We start from the raw sequence: 7,500 nt of genomic DNA, 5'->3' as shown, positions 1-7,500 counted from the left end.
AATACTTTGAATCTTCATCAATCTTAATTTAATTATAAAATTATAATCTTTATATAAATCTTTAGAATTTAAAATATTATATAATCATTATTATTATATAATCTTTTAATCTTTATATTATCTTTATAATTTATAATATATATAATATATTTTATATTATGACTTGATATTATAATATCATGACTTTAACAAGTCATTTAAAAAATTATTAATTTATCTATAAATTATATAAATATATTTTTTTATAATATCTTTATATAAACTAATAAACTAAAATCTTTAGAATATATAAGAATATATATTAATTATTTAATTTAAATTTATATGTAATTAAATTAATATGTAATAAGAGCGTTTCTTATTCAAGTCATTCAAAATATATTTCTTGACATAGAAATCTAAAAAAAAAATACATATGGAAATAAATTGCGTCCAATAGGATTTGAACCTATACCAAAGGTTTAGAAGACCTCTGTCCTATCCATTAGACAATGGACGCTTTTCATTCCAATTTTAATATTTCTTGTTCGGAAAAATAAATGATGCATTATATTAATTCAATTTTTAATTAATTTTTAATTAAAAATTGAATTAATATAAATCTTAAAATATTTAATAAAAATAAGATATAAGATAAAGTAAAAGCGGGTAGCGGGAATCGACCCCGCATCGTTAGCTTGGAAGGCTAGGGGTTATAGTCGACGTTGATTCATCATTTTTAACGTCTCTAATTCAAAACTGAACGTGAAACTTTGGTTTCATTCGGCTCCTTTATGTAAGATGGATAAATTCCCAGATTAAGACATGAATGAAATAAATAAAAAAATTTGACCCATAACATCTCCTCCTCAATAACTCTAGCTACAAATTAGGGCAATCAGTGAGCCATATCACTTCCTTTCTGCAGTTGTACAATTATATTTAACAAGAAAACCAAAAAGTAAAAAATCAACAGAAGCAGAAGCAGAATAAATTCATCCAGGTACCATTGCTTAATAATCAGGATCATATCAAGGAGTGAGCCTTACACATCAAAAGCACTGATGCATAAGTCATGTGGACCAAAACCAGTAGACATGGGGTCAGTTCAGGCCTAAATTCAGCTGTAGGTAGGGGTGGCAATTTCGGATACGACCCGATACACGACTCGAAACCCGCACGAGAAATTAGCGAGTTCAACCCGCACAATAAAAAACCAGGTCAATTTCGGGTCAACCCATTCTGACCCGTTTAATAAACGGGTTGGTTTCGGGTCAACCCGCTAACCCGCTATAATACCTATCTAACCCGTTTATTTAACGGGTCGTGTCAACCCGCATCGAACCCATTAACCCGTTTTATTTGCAAACTCTAAAAAACTAAAACCCTAGCAGAATACTTATTAATAATTTAATATCCTCTTTAAAAAAAAAATTAACACACATATATATTCATAAGTTCATAACCCTAGCCTCTCACTCATACGCTCTGGATACAAACGAACGACCTTTCCAGTTTCCACACAGCCGCCTAGCCTTAGTCTGCTCAGTGCTCACAAACCAATTCCCTCCTCTCCAAGTCCAATCCAAGCCTCATCTCTTTACTCCCTTTGCTTTGGTCTCATCTCCGTCTACCTCTCGACTCTCTCTCGTCTACCTCTCAACAAATAACAAGAGGGTTGGTCTCGATACCCAGATCAGCTTGCTTCTCTGAGTTTCTCTTTCATCACTGTTTATGAAGATAATTAGTATAGAGTGCTTGTGCCAGTAGAAATTAGAGGTCAATTTTCTGATTTGGCCACTGTGATTGTCATTCTTGAAGGTAATGTCCCTTGTGTGAATGAATGGTTAATATTAGGGGTGGCAATTTCGGATACGACCCGATACACGACTCGAAACCCGCACGAGAAATTAGCGAGTTCAACCCACACGATAAAAAAACAGGTCAATTTCGCGTTAACCCGTTCTGACCCGTTTAATAAACGGGTGGGTTTCGGGTCAACCCGCTATAATACCTATCTAACCCATTTATTTAACGGGTCGTGTCAACCCGCATCGAACCCATTAACCCGTTTTATTTGCAAACTCTAAAAAACTAAAACCCTAGCAGAATACTTATTAATAATTTAATACCCTCTTTTAAAAAAAATTAACACACATATATATATTCATAAGTTCATAACCCTAGCCTCTCACTCATACGCTCTGGATACAAACGAACAACCTTTCCAGTTTCCACACAGCCGCCTAGCCTTAGTCTGCTCAGTGCTCACAAACCAGTTCCCTCCTCTCCAAGTCCAATCCAAGCCTCATCTCTTTACTCCCTTTGCTTTGGTCTCATCTCCGTCTACCTCTCGACTCTCTCTCGTCTACCTCTCAACAAATAACAAGAGGGTTGGTCTCGATACCCAGATCAGCTTGCTTCTCTGAGTTTCTCTTTCATCACTGTTTATGAAGGTAATTAGTATAGAGTGCTTGTGCCAGTAGAAATTAGAGGTCAATTTTCTGATTTGGCCACTGTGATTGTCATTCTTGAAGGTAATGTCCCTTGTGTGAATGAATGGTTAATATTAGGGGTGGCAATTTCGGATACGACCCGATACACGACTCGAAACCCGCACGAGAAATTAGCGAGTTCAACCCACACGATAAAAAAACAGGTCAATTTCGCGTTAACCCGTTCTGACCCGTTTAATAAACGGGTGGGTTTCGGGTCAACCCGCTATAATACCTATCTAACCCATTTATTTAACGGGTCGTGTCAACCCGCATCGAACCCATTAACCCGTTTTATTTGCAAACTCTAAAAAACTAAAACCCTAGCAGAATACTTATTAATAATTTAATACCCTCTTTTAAAAAAAATTAACACACATATATATATTCATAAGTTCATAACCCTAGCCTCTCACTCATACGCTCTGGATACAAACGAACAACCTTTCCAGTTTCCACACAGCCGCCTAGCCTTAGTCTGCTCAGTGCTCACAAACCAGTTCCCTCCTCTCCAAGTCCAATCCAAGCCTCATCTCTTTACTCCCTTTGCTTTGGTCTCATCTCCGTCTACCTCTCGACTCTCTCTCGTCTACCTCTCAACAAATAACAAGAGGGTTGGTCTCGATACCCAGATCAGCTTGCTTCTCTGAGTTTCTCTTTCATCACTGTTTATGAAGATAATTAGTATAGAGTGCTTGTGCCAGTAGAAATTAGAGGTCAATTTTCTGATTTGGCCACTGTGATTGTCATTCTTGAAGGTAATGTCCCTTGTGTGAATGAATGGTTAATATAGTTCTGGCTCGTCATCTTTCTTGGATGTGTTTTGTTTCCATGTTTTTCATCACCTTTTGAAGATTTACAATTGAAGGCATCATATGTCCTATAAGTCTGAAGCTTCATTTACTTTTTTGTTGTCATTGTGCTATTGTAATTGACTTTTTAGAAGATGTGGGGTTTTGATATTTAAGGCTGGATATCGTGCAGACTTCTCCCCACAAGAGAGGCATAAAAAATGGCCCCAAGGCTTTGAAACCTGTTCCAGTGATAATCCGATGCAGGTTAGTATTTTGTAAATTATGACCAACACAGCTCTTGGTCTAGTTGTATTTGTTTTCCCAATATTGGTTGAGGTCCCAAGTTCAGATTTCCCCTTTCATTTCATCACAACAAAAAGTGTTTTGTAAAGTATCTAAGATTTTTCATTTCAGTGGAGAAGTCGATGCATTCCAGGAAATACTTATGATATCTTATTTATAATTTAGTTTTGAATATTGTCTTATTAGAGAAACAACCAAATTTTTCCTGTGCTTAGTTTGAATTTGACGGAATTCCTTTTCTAGTTTTCGTTTATTCCATTGGTTTCTGATTATTTTGTTTGGGTTGTCTTAGAATCTTAGATTGGTGGTTTTCTGAAATTTTTTTTTTTTAGGGTTGTTAAAGAGAAACTAATTACTATAATATTAGATTGTGAATGTGATGATAGTGGTGAAATAAAGGTCGCGAAACCTATCAATAATGTACTGGCAAACAATAGCATCAAGATTAATAGTGTTTTTGTTGTTGTTCTATTTCTAATTTATTTATGGTATTGGACTTTTGTATTTCATTTCAGGTTCGATTGGAGGTGTTGGAATTTATAATTTTGTAAGTGTTTTTTTTGTTAAATTCGTTGTTGTTTTGTTGCACAGATTCTGCTTGATTGTTATTATTTTTAATATAAAATTATTATGCTTCATATAGGTGGAATGGATACTTTTGACGGTGTATCCGAAAGTGCTGAAGGTGGAGTTGGAGTTGGAGAAGTTAGAAACAATGTGGTTGATTCAGATCCATCAAACAACAACAATGCAGTGGTAACTCAGATTGGTAAGCGGCGTAGAAAACTCACATCAGCGGTATGGACTCAATTTGAAATTCTTCCTATAGATGAAAATAATGAGCAAAGAGCAAAGTGTATGAAATGTGGTCAAAAATATTTGTGTGATAGTAGATATGGTACTGGGAATTTGAAGCGTCATATTGAATCTTGTGTGAAAACTGATACTCGTGATTTAGGCCAGTTATTATTATCTAAATCTGATGGGGCTATCTTAACAAGGTCTTCCAAGTTCGATCCTATGAAGTTTCGTGAATTATTAGTGATGGCAATTATCATGCATGACCTACCCTTTCAGTTTGTTGAGTATGCTGGAATTAGGCAACTGTTTAATTATGTTTGTGCTGATATTAAATTGGTATCTCGTAATACTGCAAAGGCTGATGTGTTGAGTCTTTATAATAGAGAAAAATCTAAGCTTAAGGAAATTTTGGGTTCAGTTCCTGGAAGAGTTTGTTTGACATCTGATTTATGGACGTCTATAACCACAGATGGTTATCTTTGTCTCACTGTCCATTTTATTGATGTTAATTGGAAATTGCAGAAAAGAATATTGAATTTTAGTTTTATGCCTCCTCCTCATTCTGGTGTTGCATTGTGTGAGAAAATCTATAGGTTGTTGACTGATTGGGGGGTGGAAAAGAAACTTTTTTCAATGACTTTAGACAATGCATCTTCAAATGATACTTTTGTTGAGTTGTTAAAGGGGCAACTTAATTTAAAGGATGCATTATTAATGAATGGAAAGTTTTTTCATATTCGATGTTGTGCTCACATTCTTAACTTAATAGTGCAAGATGGGTTGAAACACATTGATGATTCTGTGGGGAAAATTAGGGAAAGCATTAAGTATGTTAGAGGTTCACAAGGGAGGAAACAGAAATTCCTAAATTGTGCTGCACAAGTTTCTTTAGAATGTAAAAGGGGATTGCGTCAAGATGTACCTACTAGATGGAACTCCACGTTTCTTATGATTGACAGTGCACTTTATTATCAACGTGCGTTTCTGCATTTACAATTGAGTGATTCTAATTACAAACATTCTCTTTCTCAAGATGAGTGGGTAAAATTGGAAAAACTTAGCAAGTTTCTTAAGGTGTTTTATGATGTGACTTGTTTGTTTTCTGGAACTAAATACCCAACAGCAAATCTGTATTTTCCTCAAGTTTTTGTGGTGGAAGATACTTTGAGAAAGGCAAAGGTTGATTCAGATAGTTTCATGAAATCTATGGCAACTCAAATGATGGAAAAGTTCGATAAGTATTGGAAAGAGTATAGTTTGATCCTTGCAATTGCTGTAATATTGGATCCTAGATACAAAATTCAATTTGTAGAATTTTGTTATAAAAGGTTGTATGGTTACAACTCCGAAGAAATGACTAAAGTTCGTGATATGTTGTTTTCTCTCTTTGATTTATATTTTCGGATATATTCTTCTTCTGAATCTGTTTCTGGTACTTCAAGTGCCTCAAATGGTGCTCGTTCTCATGTTGATGACATGGTTTCTAAAGAATGCTTGGATGTTATGAAGGTAAATAACTATTTATTTTTATAGGAATACATAAAAGTTTAATATACATTTGACTGTTTGTGCTCATATTAATGTTATTATTATTTTTTTTAATAGGAATTTGATAACTTTGAAAGTGAAGAGTTTACCACTTCTGCCCAAAAGACTCAGTTACAATTGTATTTGGATGAGCCCAAAATTGATAGGAAGACAAAGTTGAATGTTCTTGATTTCTGGAAAGTGAACCAATTTCGATATCCTGAACTATCAATTTTGGCACGTGATTTATTGTCTATTCCAATATCCACAGTTGCATCTGAGTCAGCATTTAGTGTTGGTGGTAGAGTGCTTGATCAGTATCGTAGTGCTCTTAAGCCTGAAAATGTTGAGGCACTAGTTTGTACGCGTGATTGGATATTTGGCGAAGGTATATTTGCTCAAACTTTAATTCTTATTTCTTGTATCTGTTTCTTTTCAACATCAGCTTAATCCTTATTATTTACTTTGTAGAAAATTGTACTTTAGCACCCAACCTAGAAGAATTGACTGAGGATATTAGCAAGATGGAAATAAATGCTACAAATTCTGCAGGGGGCTCTAATACAGTCACTTTTGGTGGACAGAGTTGATGTGGTTGAATGAAAGATGAGGACTGATTATTATTAAGTTGGTTTTTATTTGTATTTTGTGTTGTAATTATTTCACTCTTGTAACTTGATTTGAACTTTTCTGTTCAATTTGGAGTTGAACTTGAACTTTTCTATTCAATTTGGAGTTGAACTTGAACTAATGAATATATATTTGTATTTAATTATTTACTTAGGTTGTATTTGGGGGAAGTTTTATCAAACTGTTAAAATTATTAATTTAGTTATAATAAAAAATGAACAGGTGGCGGGTTACATGGGTTGGGTCGTGTCAACCCGTTTATAAACGAGTCGTGTTCGGGTTGACAATTTCTGACCCATTTATTAAACGGGTCGTGTTCGGGTTGACCATTTCTGACCTGTTTAAAATCTCGACACGACACGAACCCGACACGACACGACCCATTGCCACGCCTAAGAGATACCATATACACTACTCTTCATCTCTGGCTGCAAGCACACAGGTTAGAAGCTGTGAGGAGCTCTTCAACATCATAATTCGTTTTCAAGGGTTTTTCTTATACCCTTCATGTTTATTATGATTTAAATGTTGTTGCTTCCATTAATGGGGTGTTACTAATTACCATAGCTAGAGTTTCAATGTAGCATGAGAAGAGAGTTTCATGTTTTCAAGTTAATTTTACTTTTGTTGATTAGTTCTAGTTTTTGGTCTCACTCACTTGTTCTTAGTTGAATCTTTATGCATGTTTAAATAGTTGGCCATTATTGACACTTGCATGTTGGTTATATAGTTCAAGTTTTCATAAACACCATATTTAGGACAAACACCATGTTTAAATGTTTACTTGGTTCCTTATTGTTCTTCTCTAAGCTTAATGGATTCATATTCATAGTTTAGGCTAAACACCATAGCTAAATTATGTATTCTAAATACTTGATTAAAACCAAACACCATATCGATAATCATATTTAAGAAAGAACGAACTCCAGAAACTGAATTGATCAACTTTGATGTTTGTTAACTTGCAACAT

At 34.6% G+C, this 7,500-nt stretch overlaps 1 protein-coding gene and 1 non-coding gene across 2 annotated transcripts in view; one reads left to right on the top strand and one right to left on the bottom strand.

Moving 5' to 3' along the window:
* The window catches only part of LOC117613533 (ATP synthase subunit alpha, chloroplastic), a 1,634-nt gene extending 1,450 nt beyond the window's left edge, over window positions 1–184 (top strand). The window contains exon 1 of the mRNA XM_034342148.1: window positions 1–184. This exon is cut by the window's left edge and continues 1,450 nt beyond it. The gene's annotated coding sequence lies outside the window, so the exon portion shown is untranslated.
* Window positions 185–427: 243 nt separating this feature from the next.
* TRNAR-UCU lies at window positions 428–499 on the bottom strand. The gene has a single exon. It is a non-coding gene; the product is annotated as a tRNA-Arg (tRNA).
* Between the last annotated feature and the right edge of the window lie 7,001 nt (window positions 500–7,500).

Source organism: Prunus dulcis, unplaced genomic scaffold, assembly GCF_902201215.1.
Source record: "Prunus dulcis unplaced genomic scaffold, ALMONDv2, whole genome shotgun sequence".
In the NCBI taxonomy this organism is placed as follows: Eukaryota; Viridiplantae; Streptophyta; class Magnoliopsida; order Rosales; family Rosaceae; genus Prunus; species Prunus dulcis.
This window is presented reverse-complemented; position numbering and strand designations above follow the sequence as displayed.